Genomic DNA, 23,357 nt, shown 5'->3' with positions numbered 1-23,357 from the left:
TAGGGTGTAGATTGATGAGGGAAACATTTAAACAGTTGAATTCATTTAAGAATATGGGCTGTAATGTAACAAAAGGCTTTCCAAATGTACTGCACTGCGTGTAGACATCCTAGCAAACAGGACACAGGTTTTTAGAACAATCTGTCATGACATCTCAGTATCTCAGGGCACCAGTATCTGGACATGTTTTAGGCTAGAAGAGTGTGCGTCTCATTAACTCTGTCAACAGATTGGAGAGTCAATGAGTTCAGTTAATTGATTTTAAAGCGGTTGTTCTAGTCAAGATCAAACTCTCACTCACATTCATCCCCGCAATGACCGGGATTATATCACTCCTATGATAAAGAAAACTGATGGTTTCTTGTCACATTTAGCCAGTCTCACACACACACACACACACACACACACACACACACACACACACACACACACACACACACCCTACCTCTCTCTAAATCTATCTGAGCGGGATTAGGGATTGAAAGGCAGAGGCGTGGGAACCTCTTCCTCTCGCACTGTTCACCCCCAAAAGCAAGGTGTTGTGTGGCGGGCGGGATGACGTCAGCGCCGTCCAGGGAGAGTACTGGAGAGTGGAGGAACAAAAGGAGAGGTTGAGTGCGTAGGCAGCCAACTCACAGAACCCTATTGACAGACTGAAAGAGAGATGTTCATGTTGTGTGGTGAACAAATACATATATTTATATAAATGCAGCAATTTCCCCCAAAAAAACTATTCTGAGCTATAGTTCCTTAAAAGAAGAGGTAGGGGGAGTGGATCAGAAAAACTAGTCTGAATATTACGTGACCACGGCTTGTCTCGTGCAGCGTCACGCATCTCCATCTCCTGCATATACTCGTTCAGGGTGTTGACTGTTGCCTGCAGAATGTTGTCCCCACTCCGCTTCAGCAGCTATTGCCAAGTGGATGGAGATTGGTGGGAACACACCGTCTTAAGAGCACCCCAGAAATGCTCAGTGGGGGACTTTTGAGTTTGTCGCGGACATAGGAGAACAGGGACATTTTCATCTTCCAGGAATTGCATACAGATCTGTGCCTCGTATAATAATGCTGAAACAGGAGGTGACTGCGGTTGATGAATGGCATACAAGTAGACCTCAGGATCTCGTCACACCGTCTCTGTGCATTTGAAATTGGCCGCAACTAAATGCCATTCTGTTTGTTTTCCTTACACCAGCCTGTGCCGTAATTCCACTACGCCTTCATGGAGTGGTCTGTCCACATTGTCGACATGTCGCCACTAAAAAACTCAGTAAGAAGCCGAATGGAGGACCTGGACTGGCGTGGTCACACGTGGTCTGAGATTGCGAGGCCGTTTGGTCATACTATCTGATTCTGGTAGAGAAATGAACACCTCTAGCAACGGATCTGGGGACAGTCACCATATGCAGATTGCACGCTCAGAACAAAATGTAAGACGTCAGTGGCATTGCACATTTTTAGCAAAGAGCTGCATTTTATTGTCCCCATCACAAGGTCCACCCGTTTTTCCTTCCCTCTTCCTTGGCACCGCTACTGGCATTTACCATGTTTTTTAATTATTATTTCTAAATCTAAATTCTCCATCTTTCCAATGTTATTTTAGCAGAAAGAGGAAAGCGATATTGGAGACAGGCACCCAGAAACACAAACAGAACAACAGAGGCGGAAGTATAACTTTGAATTTATAAGCAAAGTATTTAAAGGCAATGTTCCCTTGTTAGCAGAGACAGCACTCATCGTCGGCTGGCTGAACCGTGTGAATCGGAAACCAACTTTGTATGACCTATCAAACATATCCCATGGCATGCCTATGGATTTATCTGAATCAAGATAAACTTCCAAGAACAGAAGTGATTATGAGAAAAGAGAGGGAATGAAAAAAAATAGAGTCTGTAAAAGAAACGAAAGAAGAGAGAATAATGAATGGCTGAAACAGAAAAGGATCCTGAGACAGGGCGTGAATGACAAAAGAGAGAGGAAGAAGAGGAAATGAAAGAACAGAGAATGATTGAGATCCAAACGTCTGCAGCATGTTCCCAGACATTTCTGAGTGCGGCACAGCTGTGGTCGGGTCGCCATCCCTTTAATCCTGTGATCTTCCACTGGTAGTGTGCAGAGCGGCGAAAAGCCGGTGGCCATTTATCAAATGGAAGATAGATATATTTGATATTAAATTCAATAAATTCCAGATATTTCCCATGGTGACTCTGCTCACCTGATGTCAGCTTCGCTAGTATTGAGTTTTCCTTCTTTATTTCTTTTACATCCACCGTGTGTGTTTTCTGGGTTTGTGACCCAGGTCTGTGTGTACATGTGGGAACCAGTGAATCCTGACAAATCAGTCCCCACAAGGTTTTTAAGCTGTCCCGCACAGGTATTAGGTTGGTTTGGTGTAAGATTTGTGGTTACTGTTTAGGTTTAGGGGGTAGGAGTTTAGGGTAGGTTATGTTTAGATGTAAAGGTTAGGTTATTGAGGACAAGGATAGGATTAGGGAAAAGGGAACGTGTATTTCTGGGTTTCATATTACTACAATGTTGAGGCATTTCACATGAAACTAATCTGAAGCGAGGGACTGAGCTTCCATGGGTGCAGGGGGTGTGGCATTCATGGCAGCCAATAAAAGCGTCCCACAAACGTGCTCATCATATCCCCAACAAAAATAATGACATGCATAATAACACATTTTTCGAATTTATTCATAGATTTTTTTATATTTTCAGTTAGGAAAATAATGATGGGGTGAAAAAAATTGATTTACAGCTGGATTTTATTTCATTATTCTATTATGCAGTTTTAAGATGTGTAACTGTAGGGGGCATGATGAAAGATCAAGCTAATCTAGAGCTAGATAACCTCTGGTGAGCAAAGCTAAAGAAAAGCGAGAAAATAATAAAAAGACTATATAGACTATAGTAAAGTTGTTGAGCAGGGGTGGCACAAGAATATTGATAGGCCTAACACTGGTACAGTAAAATAAGTCCACAAACAGTGACAATGATCACAGACGTAGCAGCAACATGGTAGCATCAGGAGAAATTATAGATAAAACATAAATATGGCATTATTTGTCAAATGGTATTAAAAAGCAATATGCTCTGGGTTATTAGTTTTATCAGCTAGCTGTAGTAAGAGTGAAAGTTAAGCTCCAGTCCAGCTTACAGCCTACACAGCACAATTTTGTATATAAACATCAAATACCAACTCTTTATTAGGGTTACCCTCTTTGAATCTTTTCATTACAGCTACAGTGAGTAAATCAGTAGACATGCCTGAACAATTGAGTCTGGTTTAATATATTTGGGCATGTTGATATTTGTCTGTCATTTCAACATGACTGACAGATCAAGCTAACGTTCATTTCCTAAATAACAAAGGTAAACAGAAAAGCAATTTCTACAGACAGTACAGTATGTGCACTTTATTATCCAACCAAAAGGCTAACATTTGAATTGGGTGCACCAAAACAGGTGCAATGGATTAGAACATCATTGGTGAACTTATAGGGTCTGGACATTAAAACCAAAACTGCTTTTGGTCTGAACCATTTTTGCACATCATGCAAAAATCTAAAAAGCTCTCTGAGGGCCTCCAAATAAATATGTTTTCATGCCTTGGTGAAAAAGGTTATTTAAGCATTTTCAGGCAATTAAAAATCAATCATTCCACTATTTACAGATAATTTTTAAATTCCAACCAGTCTACAACAGACTGTACTACCAAATCCAGCCAAAGAGCTAAAAGATGCTCTAATGTTCCAAGAAACCCCCTGAAAACACAAAGCTATCTAGATAACTAAAACCTTAGAAAAAATTTACACTTGGAATAGATGAGTCAAAGCCCAGATATTATTATAATGGAAATGCTGAGTGGGACTTCAAGCATGTAGTACACGCAAGAAAGCCCTGAAATTACCCAGCATTTAAGTGAACTGATTACCTTAGCTCCACCCACGTCAATTGGAGAAGTCAGATATACATCTCACTGAGATGTTCTGGTTGTTACCAAACTGCTCTCTCAACTAGGAAGTACTCACCGGCACATATGCACTGCCCTGACAACAACCGTGATTGAGCTTGCAGACACCCCATTCATTTAACATGTGTACATTATCGATCTAGGTTTATTTGAGCCAATCAAGTGCTCAGTGGTTAGCCTGGGGGAAGTCGTTAAAGTAGTTGACGTTTTCGTGGCCTGAGGACAGGATTAAAGTTCAAATGTATGTGACAATACATTTAAGTCATTTCTCAGCTCAGAGTGACTTGCAGTAGTCAGAGTACACATTTTTACACTCATCTGGAATATCAAAGGATTGAAGTGTTAAACAGTTAAGCCGCCTCTGTTCTACCACCTTATACATTATCTTATCTTATGAAGTGCCACAAATTGGCTTATTGTGTATTAAATTATTCATAAACGTAGTGCAGGAAGGAAGGAAAGGAAATAAGGTACCATTTGGGATGCATTCTGTTTCCCGTGTCAATGCTAATATTAGACACTTTGCTGTATTTGCCTGTGGGCAACCTGGACAATTTAGAAAAAAAGCTTGCCTTTCTAGTTGTCAGAGATTGACATGAAAGACAAGAGCACCCACATCGTGCACCAGCCTGAACTACAAAATGCCAAACAGCGTACTCCTGCATTTGTCAATATTTAGTGCATAACAGACGACAACCAGCTGTTCAAGCATCCGAGAAACAAAGACGTTTGCTGCCAGTTTAAACAAAAGTGTAAGTCCTCTGAATAATTTGACATTAATCTGCCTTTTAACCAATAAATCCAAAAATGATCACAGAGCAGCTTTTTATGATCTACATAACATAGCACAAAACTGAAACATTTTCTCAACAAAAGATAAAAAACTACAACGCATACATAGTATCACTGCTCGATTCAGTAACACGAAGCTGTCCCATCACATGATTTTTGTCCACTTTTTGTTTTTGTTCACTTATTATGTTAGCACTTACAGTTGACCAGGGGCAGATCTAGTAGGGCATACATTTCACCAACGGGCTTGGGGCAAACGCGGCATCCCATGATAGTGCCATGTTTAAAGCCTAAAGTTTTGTACTGATAATGTTTGTACGCTGCATTTTATGCACCTGTGAGCAATGTTTGTGGCTGAAACACCTGAACTGAATAATTCATTTGCGATAAAAACATACAGTTGGTAATAGTTTTACCTCAGGTGTCAGATCCAATCTTTTTTGCCATGGTAATTTCCTACTCTCTCCTTTATGAACACGGAAAATCAATCAAAGTAAAATGTGCTGATTTGGCATTTTCTGCGTCCTTCAGCTTGTCCTTTGAAGCACTCCCTTTCCCCCGTCCTTGTGTTATTATTTTCTCCTCTGGCAGAATTATTAACGGTGATACACTTTACTAGCAAGAGAAGGAAGTAAGAATGGTGTTTCAAGAGTCGACAAAGCCAGATGATACACAGCGTTTTCAGAAGTTGCTCTGAATGCAAGAGGCGACAACTTGAAACGGCCATCATGGTAATATTGTCACGAAATTCCTCTTTTTCCACTTCCCATATTTTCATTCAAACTTCTCTCAGCTCACAACTAGACACCATACAACAAAAGCACACCTCTGGATCTAAAGGTCTCCATTAAATGACATGTGATATGTGTTTGTGAGTGCAAACAAAGTCACGTTGATTGGTGGACACCTTTTCCTCCATTGTCCCACTGCTACAAGTAGTCTCCCAGGGGTATAAACAGTTACGAAGGAAAAGCACTTGGCTGTGTGAGAGACGTTTCTAATTAAGACCTAAATGATCAGGTAAAGGGAATTAATTTAGCTCTTATTTAGGAACTTCCCACACTCTTCATTAGCTTGAGAGAGGGAGCGTAATCGAGTATGTCATGATGACCCGAGACCTCTCACGGTGCATGCAAATGGGTTTTTTCGACTGTGCCTGTAATTGATTCACAGAGAATTTGTATGTTAATGAAAATGTTTGACAATAACTCACAGTAAGTGTCCGGCGAGCAAAGTAAATGTGAACTAAACGTTAATATACAGGTGCTGGTCATATTATTTGGATATCATCAAAAAGTTGATTTATTTCAGTAATTCCATTCAAAAAGTGACACTTGTATATTATATTCATTCATTACACACAGACTGATATATTTCTAATGTTTCTTTATTTTAATTGGGTATGATTATAACTGACAACTAATGAAAATCCCAAATTCAGTATCTCAGAAAATTTGAATATTACTTACCAATGCAAAAAAACTTTGTTTTTTTAATGTTGGCTAACTGAAAAGTATGAACATGAAAAGTATGAGCATGTACAGCACTCAATACTTAGTTGGGGCTCCTTTTGCCTGAATTACTGCAGCAATGTGGCGTGGCATGGAGTCGATCAGTCTGTGGCACTGCTCAGGTGTTATGAGAGCCCAGGTTGCTCTGATAGTGGCCTTCAGCTCTTCTGCTTTGTTGGGTCTGGCGTATCGCATCTTCCTCTTCACAATACCCTATATATTTTCTATAGGGTTAAGGTCAGGCGAGTTTGCTGGCCAATTAAGATACCATGGTCCTTAAACCAGGTACTGGTAACTTTGGCACTGTGTGCAGGTGCCAAGTCCTGTTGGAAAATGAAATCTGCATCTCCATAAAGTTGGTCAACAGCAGGAAGCATGAAGTGCTCTAAAACTTCCTGGTAGATGGCTGCGTTGACCTTGGACCTCAGAAAACACAGTGGACCAACACCAGCAGATGACATGGCACCCCAAACCATCACTGACTGTGGAAACTTGACCCTGGACTTCAAGCAATGTGGATTATGTGCCTCTCCTCTCTTCCTCCAGACTCTGGGACCTTGATTTCAAAAGGAAATGCAAAATTGACCTTCATCAGAGAACATAACTCAGCAGCAGTCCAGTCCTTTTTGTCTTTAGCCCAGGCAAGACGTTTCTGACGCTGTGTCTTGTTCAAGAGTGGCTTGACACAAGGAATGCGACAGCTGAAACCCATGTCTTGTATATGTCTGTGCATGGTGGTTCTTGAAGCACTGACTCCAGCTGCAGTCCACTCTTTGTGAATCTCCCCCACATTTTTGAATGGGTTTTGTTTCACAATCCTCTACAGGGTGCGGTTATCCCTATTGCTTGTACACTTTTTTCTTCCACATATTTCCTTCCCTTCGCCTCTCTGTTAATGTGCTGGTACACAGAGCTCTGTGAACAGCCAGCCTCTATAGCAATGACCTTTTGTGTCTTGCCCTCCTTGTGCAAGGTGTCAATGGTCGTCTTTTGGACACAAGTCAGCAGTCTTCCCCATGATTGTGTGGCCTACAGAACTAGACTGAGAGACCATTTAAAGGCCTTTGCAGGTGTTTTGGGTTAATTAGCTGATTAGAGTGTGGCACCAGGTGTCTTCAATATTGAACCTTTTCACAATATTCTAATTTTCTGAGATACTGAATTAGGGGTTTTCATTAGTTGTCAGTTATAATCATCAAATTTCAAAGAAATAAACACTTGAAATACACTCACCTAAAGGATTATTAGGAACACCATACTAATACTGTGTTTGACCCCCTTTCGCCTTCAGAACTGCCATAATTCTACGTGGCATTGATTCAACAAGGTGCTGAAAGCATTCTTTAGAAATGTTGGCCCATATTGATAGGATAGCATCTTGCAGTTGATGGAGATTTGTGGGATGCAACATCCAGGGCACGAAGCTCCCGTTCCACCACATCCCAAAGATGCTCTATTGGGTTGAGATCTGGTGACTGTGGGGGCCATTTCAGTACAGTGAACCCATTGTCATGTTCAAGAAACCAATTTGAAATGATTGGAGTTTTGTGACATGGTGCATTATCCTGCTGGAAGTAGCCATCAGAGGATGGGTACATGGTGGTCATAAAGGGATGGACATGGTCAGAAACAATGCTCAGGTAGGCCGTGGCATTGAAACGATGCCCAATTGGCACTAAGGGGCCTAAAGTGTGCCAAGAAAACATCCCCCACACCATTACACCACCACCACCAGCCTGCACAGTGGTAACAAGGCATGATGGATCCATGTTCTCATTCTGTTTACGCCACATTCTGACTCTACCATCTGAATGTCTCAACAGAAATCGAGACTCATCAGACCAGGAAACATTCTTCCAGTCTTCAACTGTCCAATTTTGGTGAGCTTGTGCAAATTGTAGCCTCTTTTTCCTACTTGTAGTGGAGATGAGTGGTACCCGTTGAGGTCTTCTGCTGTTGTAGCCCATCCGCCTCAAGGTTGTGCATGTGGTGGCTTCACAAATGCTTTGCTGCATACCTCGGTTGTAACGAGTGGTTATTTCAGTCAAAGTTGCTCTTCTATCAGCTTGAATCAGTCGGCCCATTCTCCTCTGACCTCTAGCATCAACAAGGCATTTTTGCCCACAGGACTGCCGCATACTGGATGTTTTTCCCTTTTCACACCATTCTTTGTAAACCCTTGAAATGGTTGTGCGTGAAAATCCCAGTAACTGAGCAGATTGTGAAATACTCAGACCGGCCCGTCTGGCACCAACAACCATGCCACGCTCAAAATTGCTTAAATCACCTTTCTTTCCCATTCTGACATTCAGTTTGGAGTTCAGGAGATTGTCTTGACCAGGACCACACCCCTAAATGCATTGAAGCAACTGCCATGTGATTGGTTGATTAGATAATTGCATTAATGAGAAATTGAACAGGTGTTCCTAATAATCCTTTAGGTGAGTATATATCAGTCTGTGTGGAATGAATGTATACATTATAGAAGTTTCACTTTTTGAATGGAATTACTGAAATAAACTTTTTGATGATATTCTAATTATATGACCAGCACCTGTAATTTCTCAAATGGAATCCACAAATACCTTAACAAAAATGTCATTTTATCTTTTACAATTACAGCATTTTCATGTTTTTTAGGCAATTTCTTTATTTGTTCAGTGTTGCAGGATTTTTCGTAAATGCATATAGATTCATTGTCACTTTGGAAGGATCTATCGCCATTCACCTGTGTGGGCCCAGACAGTATTTAAAGGCTGCAAACAGTTTGGTTCAGTTGATGTTAGACTTCTGAGGCAATGCCGTCATTTGCACTCTCCTGCTTTATTCCATGCCACCTTTTGAAAAAGACTTTTGTTTTCTGTCTTAAAGTTACTATTGTTTTCACGCCCTATTCCTAAATTGGTGTTGGTTGTAGTGCTTCTGTAAACAGGCGAGGGGAGGTTAATTGATTTTATTTATTTAGGAATGGAAGTTGTTTTACTGTTTTAGGGCTTAATCGATTTCTCAGAACAAGCCCTGCCTTGAAAAACTCTCACATGGGACAGGAGAGGGTGGTGTATACAAAAACCATAGTGCCAGCTGATAAAGGTGGGGGTAAACAGATTTTTGTTTTCATGCAAGTTTATTTAAATAGCACAATTAATACATCGAAGCAATTCAATGTGCTTAACAAATAAAAAATATAAAAATACAATAACAATAACCCTTCAATGTAAAACAGAGGTATTGAAAAGAAATGACCTAGTGTATTTTCTTTGCACTGGAATGTATCTTTGAATAGGGCAGCCCCTTCTCCTCCTTTCCTACCATTTCAACACGTATTCATACAGCCACATTTTTCAGGTGCTGTCTCGTTACGAATAGTAGCACTACAATCTTCTGTTAGCCATGTTTCATTTGTTGTGCCCCCGGTTGAGACAAGGAAAACTTCTGAAAGCATTGGGTGATTTTAGATAGAGGGTCAGGAGAGGGGGGGGGGGGGGGTGAATACTCCGCCTATGAGTACTGTCCTTCATGCTTATCTTGTTTGGGAATGGCATTCCAAGAGCGTGACGTAGGTTGGCACACAACAGCCGGCATCCCATGATGTTTGGATGAACCCCATCAGGTCTAAAGCAGTCTTTACTGTTCCAAAAATATTGAAATTGTCAAAAAACCTTATCCCGTGGTTGAGGCATGCAGATGTCAGCCACGTATTCAGCCCAAGGAGTCTGCTAAAAGATTAAATTCCATTCCCCAAGGTTGGAATGGGGCCCGAGATGAAAACATGTTGTTGAAAGTTGTTTATTTTCTCCAGTAGCATAGAAAAATACCTTTTCAGGATCTCAGAGGCAGCTTTCCTTTGTAGAATGTCAAAAGACCCTGTGTGGATAATAATCTGCATGTTGCTTGGATGTGTAGAGAGAACAACATTTATGTTAGCTCTCTGACCAATGTGTCAGCCATGGTTAGCTTTTCAGTCTTTGCCATTCTGATATGCTTAGTTATGTCGTCCCCAATCAAGCTAGTATCTGGCTTATCAGATGTGGAATTAGCAACGTTTCTTCTTTCCGCATTTCAGGTCCTTGTCTGGTCAACAGTGCTATCCAAGAGCCACAGGTTTGCACAGAAGAAATATTAACAAAGACAAAACTGGCAGCAATTGTACTTGCTACAACATATGTCCCATCTGAATACACCAGGTCAGTACAAATTGATTAGTAAAAAGCTCAGTTCTAACCATTGTTTTTAGACAAAAGTTTTCCTACGGGTTGTGTATGCCCAAGGTTGACTTGCCAGGTGGGAAACAACAACGAACACAATCAGGAACTTAAGGGACACCTGGGGAAACTGCAGGAGGGGGAAAAACACAAACGTACATACAGGGTACCTGCATGGGTAACAAGGAGTAATACAGCAGTTTAAACAAAATGGCATTACAGTCTTAAATTAACTGGGATTGAAACCAGCTTTATTTGTGTGCCTATTGGATCGGGCTACTTTCCTCCAGCCCTGCACCGGTTTCCTTTCATATAGTGAAAACATACATACTCTACTCAAACAGTCCATGCCCCACGCCTATTCCTTCATGTAGAATTCCACATTATCAGAGTTTTTAATAACAGTATTAATAAGTGCTCGGTTCTCATTCCCACACGCGCCATGCTGACCCATCGGAGAAAATGTTAATCAAAGCAAACAAAAATAGGAACAGTTAATTACTTAAATGATGGAAAACATTCATTGTCTAACTTGGTGGACTTTGTTAGCTGAGCATGACCGAACAGAAACTGAAAGTGTTGCCCTTCAGCCGGTCTCTCCCGTCGGGGGCAAAACCGGAGTAGCTGTCACACTGGCAGCTTGGTGGAGAAAAAAGGGGGGAAAAATCCAATCTTTTCTTTTATTGGATTCATTTAGCTGACGTGTACCTTATCTACAGGCTGGCAGTCAGGAAATTTTCAGCCACATCAACCTTTCGAGAGACCTTTTTCTTTTTTCCTGTTTCCATCCCAATTTATATGCTAAATGAATCAATGATTCTGAAATTCATTTGAATGGCAGGTAATATGCCACAGCCCCTGAGTGATTATTGGCATATGTTTTATACAGGCTGTTTTTTGTATCCAAGCAAGAAAGGAGCAGACAGAATAGTAGTGTACATTATACAACTGGGCTGAAAGCAGATGATGTATATTGGAGGACTCTGTTTGCATTATTGACCTTTGGCCACTAGGTTGTGTTGCCCATGGTTTCTGGGGCACTGTTTAGATATGACCTCCAACCAGCCCTCATGTCCTTTGTGTATTTCTTGGTTTCTTCCTGCTGAGGTCTCTAATCTTTGTCATTCCAGCAAGGTACAGTACACACAACATTGCCTGTTTGAAATGAACTCTTCGTGAGGGCAGACTCGGGTTAAACTAAAATCCCAAATCGTGTGTAATCAATTACTTCATCAGTGATTGATTTTTGCCTGATGCGATCAATAAAGTTCCTCACATTGTATACACCTATCAGTATGTCTTTCGCTCAGAGATTAATACAGGGCTCACTAAATCCTCTCCGGGCATCCGCCCGAATATATCCTTGGAAAGTTTGCTCCGTTAATCGCCCTGTTTATTTTGGCACGGAGAGAAGGTTCAAAATGCACAAGCAAGGGAGGATGGTTGACAGTGATTTGGGAGGCGATTGATCTCACTGTGTCGTGGACCCCAGAGAGGCTTACAGAGAGGGCAGTAAAGTATAATTTGATGATCTGAGGTGCATTTCCATAAAGACGTGTCTGCATTGACAATGGCACTCAGTCGACACATGATTACAATCCAAACTCTTGAGCTGCAAAGGGCAACATGATCTCAAACTTGATGGCGTATTTACAGTTTTTTCTAATTGCTAAAACACAATTTTGCAATCTAGCCTGGTTTTATCAAAATACTTAACACAATTCACAAAATCACACACCCAAACTGCAAAATACCTCATGTATCCTGCAAAATGAAACACTGCAACCAAAACTACATATAGCATTCTCAAAATCAAACTTTTCCACAAAATGGCACGCACTTCATTCATAATACTAGATTTTTGTCTAACCAACAACACACTGTTGGGCATAATGAAAAGCACTCATCTTTATTATGCTTTGCCATAATACTAAAATAATTCAAATTGTAAAAAAAGATCTTCAGATTGTTCACATGAACAGAAATATTTGCAAATACAGTGCAACATATGCACAGCAGATATATTTACATTGGACTGAACAATAATATGCTCACAAAAAACAGTAAACTGAAAAAAAAAGAGGCAAGAAATATAATTAGGCAGCACCTTGCCACACAGCTGGGTCTGGACACAACCCCTCACCCACATCACAGGCAATATCTTCCCTTGCCAGACATCAAGGGAAGAAGTGCCTTGAGTGCCTCATCCATCCCTGAATCGCACCCGCATCAGTCTCATCACATGCCTCTTCCAAAGCCTGCACAAGAGGCATGCGCACAAAGGGCTGCTGGTCGTATACCTTCCACCGCCATGCTGAAAATAACTCTTCTATGGGGTTCAGAAATGGTATAGTGGGAGGTACTGCATGAGAAATGGTGGGTGGTCAGCAAACCAGTTTTGGACAGGGGCTGCACGATGAAAGCTCACATTGTCCCGTACTACAACGTACCGGTTTCTTTGACGGTCTGCATCATTCATACACTCTGGTGGTATGAGAATGTGGTGGAGCCTGTCCAGAAATGTGAGAATATGTTGTGTGTAGTGTACTGCAGTCCATATGGTGTTATCCAGTACACTGCGAAACAGTGTTGTGTGTAGTGTACTGCAGTCAATATGGTGTTATCCAGTACACTGCGAAACAGTGTTGTGTGTAGTGTACTGCAGTCAATATGGTGTTATCCAGTACACTGGGAAACAATGTTGTGTGTAGTGTACTGCAGTCAATATTGTACTTACATCCACATACGCTCATCTGACCTCCTTGTTTCTTTGAGTTTCTCTCAAACGGCACCTTATAAAGTTGTTTCATTCTGATTTGGTTTTGCTCGAGAATGTGAGCCATTGTGGACAGACTGACTCGTTGAATGTTGTTGAATATGGTGTTGTCTTGGATGATGTGGCTTTGAATTTCTCATTCTGATTAAATTATTTTCCAAAACCAAGTTTACAATGACAGCTTCCTGTACCCCGGTGAACATTTGGCCCCTTTCTCCACCATGTATCTCAGTCCTTTAGAAAAAGAAAAAAAACTAATATTATAATAATATTATAGGGCTTGGACAATGCAGTAGAGTAAATTGTACTGGAAACTTAGTGTATGACATCAGCCATTCACGAAGTAAACAGGTGTCACCCAAATGATACACTATGACATTGGGATGAATTTCAAAATGTGTGTAAAGCAGAAAATGTGTTTAGACTTTTGGAGACTTGAGAAGAGGTTTTGCTCTCTGTGTGTCAGTTTAAATAATTACGCTGTTCATGTAATTTTAGTGTGTTAGCAATTGGAAAAAACTGTAATGTTTGACTGAAAAACGGAAGAGAAACTACAAGGATGCAGGAAATACGTGACCTAGCAGTAATAGAAAACATTAGTGTGGGACTGGAAAGTAATAAATAAGTAAAAATTGCTCTCTGTTAGAGAAATAGCTTCTGTGTAAAAGAATATATAGAGCTTCCATGATGCAGGTGTCACCATTCACTCCCCCTTTTGTAATACTCCCTATGAGTTTTGCAATCAATTTATTACAGGATTTAGCATCAGTATTTACAATGCCACTGCATTCTTTGCAATGCAAAAAATGCTTCCTGAAAAGTAAAAAAGAACTGAGAAATCCTTGAATCAATAGCAAAACCAGCCAATAAGGTGAGAAGACATTATCTTGTAACAAGACAGAATATTCTGAAAACAAGGAATAACTTGATGGGAATATTCCAATAAGTAGTCATTTTTTCACGGTGAGGACCGGGCCACTTGCCACTTCACAATCCACCAGATCATCTCTGTCCTAAGTCCACCTGATTGTGTTGCTGATCTAGTCTATTCCTGTCAAGACGTGCTGTCGCTGGCCACTGCCCACCTGGTCCCATTGCTGTATCTGTCTAAACCTCCTAATACTCGCCTACGAATAGCCTACTGACATTTACACTTCCTCTGCAGGATCTGACCTTTTGCACCCTATGTAAACACAGTGATTAGTTTGAACTCCCTGTTATGAAAAGCCAAATGACATTTATATTTACTCCTGAAGAGTAGGTATTTTTTGACCCGGTAGTCATTTGAACTTTGGAATGTTTTGAAGGATTTAGCCTTAAAACGTCATGTACTCTTATCTCCACCCGTCAAAGAAAAGGACCAGCTAATCCCTGGAGCCCAGCTCCTCTCTTGGTTTCTTCCGAGGTTTCTGCCTCTCTAGGGTTTTCCACCTCCTCTAGTGCTACAGTAAGGAACTACAACCCCAAACACAGCATTCTCTCCATTCGCTCCAGTCGTTAACAACGATGAATCTGAAGTAGCCGACTTCCACTGACAGTTTGAATGGGTCTGCATAGGAGAAATAAGAGGAAAGAGACCTATACTTTTCTCACATAAGAAAATAACACTTGTCAAGATGCAGGCCACAGGGTCTTGAGTTAATACATGTTTACAGTGGAATCTGTACAGGAAGTTAACTACATTGGTATTTCGGTCCAGATTCAGAATGTATTTGAATTGTAGCTGATGGTTGGTATCAGAGCTCTGCTGGTAATGACTTTGCAGACCTGGACGCTGTTGCAGAGTCCTCAGCTGAATATCCGTTGGAAAATGTTGCTTTAGGTTCCGGCGTCATCTGAACCAATACCAACACAGAACGCCAATTACAATAATCACAGCGAAGATCTCTATGGTTCGTCCAGAACCAGCGAATGGGATTTGTGGGCAGCAGTGATTTGATTGTTGAATAATTAAAAAGGTATTACAGTTATTACATTGAATGACTTGTCACTGAGAACCACATTACCTCCTGCTTGCTCTGTTGTCAGGTCCTAAACCTGATAATGCACAATCATTTTTGTACAGAGAAAAAAACTATTCTGGTAATGCTTTAAAAACGGATTTATACAGATGTCAGGCTGTCTCGCAGGTGAGAAAATACTTTGATAAGCACTGTAATAGTTCCCAGCCTATAACACAGCGCGTATTAGCAGACTAAAACAAACATTCAGAGTTAGCCTTAGTAGGAGTGATCTAATCATTCTGTGAGAGTGAATTTAAGTAACAGCCATCATTCACATTTTAGCTTATCACTATTATGTGACGCTAATGGAGGCCAAGTCAGACTGATGGATCCACTAGCAATTCCACACATTTAGGCAAAGTGTCTGGGAACAAGAGTACTCCTCAAATAACACTTGGTTTAAAACCTCTCATGGGCCAAGCTAAGGTGAAAGGTTGCATTTATTTTCCTCTCCCCAAGTTCTATCATGTTTGTGTGATTACCCATGACACTCTAAATCAGCCTGCCACATGGCTGCGTGAATGATCACCATGTATCCATCAGTAGCCTGGACAAATTGTTCTGACCTCCCGACCAACACTATTCGCCATTAACCTCTCTAAAACAAAACACCCCGGGAAAACGAGTTTTGAAATCCACCGACTAATGAATTAGATGTTTTTTTTTCTGAAGCTTGCTGCCTCAGCTTGCCTCCTCAATGTCAAAGAGAAAATGGTTGGGTATTTCCAAGCCCCCAGGGGCAGTTACGAAGTCTTATACAGTAATGTGAAAAAGTACACCCCCTGGAAATAATGTCTTATGTGGACACGAATATCTGAGCTCAATTCCAACCACATTTATTGATAAGGGGAATTTAATTTATACAATCATACAAAAGGAAATACTTTGAAATAATTGATGCACCCAAATTAGCATGTTGAAAATCCTACAAGAACATCTGAACTTTATTTGTGATTAATCAGAGTCACTTTAAATGATGGCAGGTGTGTAATGACTTCTATTTAACTGGAGTTTGAATGTGATTGGTTAATTCTGAACACCGCCACATACCCAGTTATAAGAGGGTGTGCACACTTATGCAACCAGGTTATTGTAAGGTTTTATTTTTCATTTTTCCCCCTCGAAGATTTCAGTTTGTTTTTCAATTGAATTGTTCATGTTTTGGGTCACGTTAAAGGTGGAAAAAGTTCTGACATTATTTCTTTGTCTCCATCTTTTACATCACAAGAACCTGGCATTTTAACAGGGGTGTGTAGACTTTTTATATCCACTAATATATATATATATATATATATATATATATATATATATAAAATAAATATCTGGAGAGAGAGAAAAATCGATTAACAGCACTTCACAGGTGCCGTGGGTGGAAATGTAATAAAAAAAATAAAGGATGGGAGCCAAATAAATTTCATTATACCTTTTTATGTCGTGTCCACCAATCATCAGCAAATGTCAACATTTTGACCGAGATTTCTTGAGACAAAAGGTGCAATGCTTTATCAAATTCAGTAATGTAGGTTTTATGGTGCATTATAGATCTGTGATCTTTAAGATTTTGCATTGGAATCTGAATTTAATGACCAATTTGAGTGCCAAAAATTGTCATATGGTGTGACATGAAAGTTATTTTATGTAAAATGATAATGGGGTATACTTCTCTTAAGAAACGCACTTTCTTAGAATTCTTTATCATTACTATCTTGAGATCCAACATTTCCTTGTGAAAATTCATTTTATGTTGTATATATATTCTAAATCTTTCAACACTGGTCCAAAAAAATTAAGGTAACACTTTAACCACACATCGGGTCTCGATTAACAAAATATACTGGTTTTAAAGATCAAAATTGTGTAATTCATTAAAAAAAAAATAACAATGGTTAATGGAAACCAAAATCACCAGCTGGATTCAAACTCACATCAAAAATCAAAGTAAACAGCTGAAATCACAGGCTGTTCCAACTTGCGTGAATTTCATTATGGCAACTCTTAATGTGCCTTAGTAGTGTGTATGGCCCCCACATGCCTGTATGCACTCTTGACGTCTCAGCTTACTCCTGATGAGATGGTGGATGGTGTTCTGGGTGATCTCCTTCCAGACCTGGATCGGGGGGCATCAGTGAGCTCCTGGACAGTCTGTGGCACTACTTGCCAGCATTGATGCCCAGATGCAGAACGTCCCAGAGGTTCTCATTTGGTACGTTATGTTGGGGAACTTGAGGGCCAGTCAATAGCATCAATGCCTTCGTCATCCAGTAACTACTTACACACTCTGGCCACATGAGGCCGGGCATTGTCCTGCACCAGGAGGAACCCAGGGCCCACTGCACCAGCGTAAGTCGATGGGTCTGAGGATTTCATCCCTGTACCTAACAGCAGTCGGGGTACTGTTGGTTAACACGTGGAGGTCTGTGCAACCCTGCAAGTATAAGCCTCCCCAGACCATCACTGACCCACCGCCAAACTGGTCATGCTGGATGATGTTGCAGTCAGCATAACGTTCACCACGGCGTCTCCAGACTTTCACATGTCACGAGGGCGGGACTCCAATGGTGGGCTGCCTATTCTGGTGTTCTCTGGTGAATGCCAATCGAACTGCACAGTGCTGGGCTGTGAACACAGGTCCCATTAGAAGTCATCGGGCCTATATGCCACCCACATGGAGTCTGTTTCTGTCAGTTTGGTCAGACACCGTAGTATCTGAACAGACACACTGGTATCTCCTCCATGTTCTTGAGACTTCTGTGATGATTACATGTTCCCTTATTTTATTTTTTTAGCCCAGATATAACTAACAAAATGCGTGTGTATCATGCTGAAACTATTTTACATGTATTCCATTGAGATTTTTATGATTTAGCACTGACAAAGCCTTTCTTTGTCCACAATTTTGAATGTCACACCAATTATATAGTGCCACACCACCGGATGGACAATACCACAGTACAATTTGTCAGTGCAGAAATGTGTATAATATGCATTTAACATTCAAACAAAAACTGACTTGTGACACAGGACTAGTGAAGAACCATATTTCTAGTGAGGAAACACTAATGAATAATAATAATATCACAAGTAATGGTTTACAGTTAAGTCTGTAGAATATTAACTACTGGTAAGTATTGATAACTCAATTACCCCTAAGTAAATCAGTCATATAAACAAGGTTAGTTTATCATATGACAAATGGTGTATGTACAGTCTTCTTCAGTGGGCACTAATGCAACATAATAGGCTACTTTGACTGTGAGAGGTCAGCTAAAACAAAATTACACTGTGATTAGCAAGGTGTTCAAGGCTGGCCATTAAACTAGGCTTCAGCCTAGTTCACTTGTCGTCATGTGATGATAGACAGGAAGTGTTAAAAAATGACAAAACATACATTAAGCTCAGCTATTAGTTATAAAATACAGTAAGAAATGTTTGCTCAAATTAATAATTATTCTGTGTGTAGGAAAATACTGCATGAATATTAAGTGACAATCAAAACCTCTCACACAATATGAGTGTCACACCATATGAGGTTTCACGCAATCCTAGCAGCATACCCACTGCAACATGGTAACATAGATTTAAAAGTAATAATGACTAAAAGTCATTTATCTTTGGCATTTTTATGTAGAAAAAGTGTCACCCTAAAAGACACTAGGAAATGGGAGTGCCAAAGACGTGATATGATTTATTGAATCATAGGTTTAAGACCCTCTGTGCTAAAGCCCTTTCGTAAATGTAAATGCATTTCTTCTTTTCAAAAAGCTTTGAGTAACACTTTAGTACAGATTGACCAGCCTGTCAAAACACAAAACAAGTGTAAGGTACTCTGGAAAACAGTGTTAAGGGTAAAATAAATTAAATTAAATGAAGCGCAGCACAGCCTCTCTTCCAGCTAGTCTGGACATCCAGGTTGCCCCCTGTAGGCCAAACATCTCCATCATGCTGGTTATGCCCTTCGAAGGCAGAGAAGAGTCAATAACCAAACTCCTGATCTTACACCTGATCTTATCTAATTGAAACAAACACATCCAAACCAGCCCTCTAATCCTGGCCGAGATTCAACAAGAACAGCTGACAATGTGCCTTTCAAAAGAGAATTCCACTTCGTTGGCTGGGATTGCTTTTGTTCTTGATCAATCTGTGACAGAAACGATGCACAGATCCTCGCAAAATGCCCAAGCTCGGCTCGTAGGCGTGAATGCATCGCGTGCATGAGTTTAGCTTTGTGCGCACACGCTTCTAGGGATATTAACACACTAGCAGCATTTTGAAATATTACATGTATCCTGAGGGAATTCTGTCACAATTTTACAGTTACGTAACGATCACCCTTGCAAGCGCTTAGAGTAAGCATGATGCCATTTGTCAAGTTGTATTTTCTCCTGAGTTCTAACGGGAAAAGTGCATGACACAATTGCATGGCTTTCAGCACTCAGAATGCCTACGGAATTCATGACTTTAAGTCCAAAAACCTGTCCGAGTGTGGATGAGATCACCCACATTACTGGGGCAATAACTGTGCTCTAACTGGCCTTTCGCTCAGAGCATCTGAAAAATAATCAAAATGCTGACGGATTAAATCTGATGTTCTCTCCCTGAGCAAAGCAGTTACCCCTACTTCCACTTAAGTTTTCTGAAATCGTTTTCAAGTTAGCCAACTAATAAAACAAGGGTAAGAAATGCACTGATTTATATACATATACATGCAGGCGTAGGCCTACTGTGCGCACACCCACATCCACTTTATTCCACATTATGGTTCCAGGTAAATATCAACGTTTAGGAGAAGCAGCGAGCAAGGCTAGAAACAAACGTAAATGACATTTAAGCAGTTGTATACATAGTATTTCATCTTTTGCCTTGTACATTCCTAACCTTCATTATTCTCTGATAACAAATTCGACATTGTTTTTAAATATAGATCACAGTGGTCTAGTGGTGCTTTGGAAATGCCAGAAGAAAGCTTAGCATATCAAAGGTGTTCTTATCTAAATTGTAAATGTGAGATTCAAACTGACTGTTTTGTCTCAGCGTGGGAAGACTGTCAGGAAAATGTAGATATAATCCCTGCATCTGAAGAATGGAACCTCAATGGGGTGTTGTATCAACGCTAGCGGAGCACAGCTATAAAGTTTCACCACAAGTCAATGTGGGATTTCTGCAGGCTTGGTGGTGAATGCCATCTAGTGGAGAAAACGCATAACTCACCCAGACACTGGCTACACCTCTTTCACCACACAGCCATTGATTCAAAAAACAAAGTTGACTGTAAAAAACACAGGAATATAAGTAAACAGTATTATAGCTTCTCAGTGGAGTGCCTATAATTACCAGTATATCCAGTAATAAAAGAAAATGTCATTCCAAAATCACTCTTGGAATGTAAATTGCAGTACATTACAGGTTTTACATATGCACTTGTTATGTTGCCCAGTATGGTTCAATTTTATGATGCTAGCAAGGGGTTGTGGGTTAGATTTCCACAGGGGGCTAGTAAGAAAATATGGACTTGACTACATTATGTGCTTCTGGATGTGTCTACTAAATGACTAAAATGTAAAAGTTACAGAAACATTGCATTTCTGTCCAAAGTTTGATCAAAGTTCGTTCCATTGCTGACATGATTAGATATCAACTCCTTCAGCATTTTATCGCACCCGGACAACTTCCCAGTTCAGGTCAGTGGTGGCAAAGACGGTGGCGAAATGCGGTCGGTCTGTTACAGAGCTGCACGAACTGCACATGGATATGGAAAAGGAAGCTTTTGAATGTCGATAACGTGTGTCAGTGTTGAACTGTGTGTGAGGCGCTCATGAGCTAAAGATGACGAAACTGTTCTGTTCAAACATTTGGCCCACCGCTCGGACACACATAAGCACCAGGAAGACCTGCATGCTGAGGTCTATTCATAGTTCTATGGTCACAGAAAGAAGATGTTGAATAGAGTAAAGAAAATCTGTGGCCACAGCCTATTTCAAGCTGACAAAAGAACATTCCGCATTTCTCTGAGTGTGTTATCGTATTATGTAGGGATATGATGACTGGTATGGTTGTTTTTGACAAACACGCGTTAAGTTAACTTACCCCACTCAACTTGGACAGCAGAGCCTGCTAAATTATAAAATGAAAATGTAATGATATTTCTGTGTATCATTTATTGTATGTATTTTGGTAACTGTCTTGACACTAGGAAGGGTTGCCGATGCCTTATAGAATCATTTTTCATTTAAATGTAATTACTAGATTTTATTAACTGCTGAGCATTTCTTACTATTTTCTTTTTTTTAGTTGGATGTAAAATAAACATCTTTATAATCTCTTATAAAGAAGTATCGAGTTACCAGATAAAACACTACAGATACCTGTATTTCTGTAATGAGGGAACGAGAGAAGGCGTCCATGAGAAACGCCATATGCATCTCAACTGAATGCGTGCGGTCAGACGTAGTTATCTAAAATCGCCATCATGTGGGTTTTTAGTGGTACTACAACACCTTTTACCCAACTGACATTGGTCAAGAAAGTAATTATAACAAAAACATTCATGAGCAGACAACCTGCATTCGCAATAAATGTTGGATTCATACCTTTCAAGCCATTTCAGTGAACACACCTCACCATTTCTCCCCACACTGGCATATGCAATGAAATTGGCCAGATTGTGCTCCTCAACGTGTTAAGTGACCCCCACATTACGGTTTATTTTTTGAGGATGGAATTTAAGTTACGGAAGAGTGTGCTCAATCAAGAAACTAATGCCCACAAGGGACCATGATGTGCAAAGATTGTCAGAATTTCTTCATTTAGTCATTCTTCAGGTATGACCCTCCTATAGACTGACAAGTGGTAAAACATCCTGCAAACGTATACAGATTTCTTAATGATTTTCATTATGTCACAGAGGAAAAACCATTTTGTGATTTTGTGGACATACTAGGCCCTGGAATGTTGGCTGTTAAACTTGTTCACTTCTGAAGGGTTAACCAGGGGGACTGGCCCGATCTGACTAGGCACCAGCCTCTCAACAAATATTTTCTAAGAAGGAAACATTACAACTTTACATTTCTACACTTGGACATACTTCAGCGACATTTACACCATGTTAGAATATATTTTTTAACTCAATCTTTACAGGTCTTTTTCTTTAAGTAGAATGTTGTAACACGTAACATGGTCATAACCACATCCTTTTAGCTTCTCAGAATATCCTGTTGTACAGTCTACAGCTGTATGTGAGCGGGCTTGAAACAGGATTAGCCATCCCACCGTGAGGTCACTTTACCGGAGGTTACTCTCGATGTGTTCCTGGCTGCGTCCCTCAAGGTCTTCAACACCACTGGATGCAGATGCATTATCTACGTTTGTTGCGCCCTTAAACAAGGGAATAGTAACGGGAGAAGATTAAGAAACCACATGTGCAGCTCTTGCCTTCACCCGTCTGTATTGAATGATATTTTCAACAATACAAAACTCATATCAATTTACGTATACACTCACTTAAATTCAGGACCACAGTCAACACTGATATCTTTTTAACATGCTCTAAGTTATCTCTTCAAATTATTACGATGTACTACATATTTGTAACAAGGTTTCACATGCCATTTATATAATGAAATGTATTCTTAGTTTGTTAACGTATTCGCTGTTGCTACCACCACATGAACTATAGGCTTTTACGGTGATAAATATTCACTTACAGCGCAAGTACATGGGTGTAACACTAACTACCTTGAACAGCAACCGTAGTGTAACCACTAGAACATAGCGGGACCATGAGGTCTCTGGCCGCTAGCATACACGTCAACTCAATTAGCACGAAAATCTCTTTAACAAGTGCAAAGAAACGTCTTTCATTTGTCTAGAATCACAGTAACATGAAAACATAAATGTACTATCAACATGTGTTTCAATTTACAGTGCTTTGTGAATGGTAATTACCTTAAACAAGGGAATATTAACGGGAGAAGATTAAGAAACCACAGGTGCAACTCTTGCCTTCACTCGTCTGTATTGAAAGAGGAAAAGAAGCGCGACATTACCAATGGATCGACGACCAGTTAAGGAGCTGCATTACCTATCTTTTCAGAATTACTC

At 40.3% G+C, this 23,357-nt stretch overlaps 1 long non-coding RNA gene across 1 annotated transcript; it reads right to left on the bottom strand.

The window, feature by feature from the left end:
- Positions 1-545: 545 nt before the first annotated feature.
- LOC105022858 lies at positions 546-23,272 on the bottom strand. Its single transcript, XR_828932.3, has 3 exons — positions 23,202-23,272; positions 22,527-22,631; positions 546-583 (listed from the first exon to the last, which is right to left on the bottom strand). It is a non-coding gene; the product is annotated as an uncharacterized LOC105022858 (long non-coding RNA).
- Positions 23,273-23,357: the final 85 nt, after the last annotated feature.

The sequence above is a fragment of the Esox lucius genome, chromosome 25 (genome assembly GCF_011004845.1).
Source record: "Esox lucius isolate fEsoLuc1 chromosome 25, fEsoLuc1.pri, whole genome shotgun sequence".
Taxonomy (NCBI): domain Eukaryota; kingdom Metazoa; phylum Chordata; class Actinopteri; order Esociformes; family Esocidae; genus Esox; species Esox lucius.
This window is presented reverse-complemented; position numbering and strand designations above follow the sequence as displayed.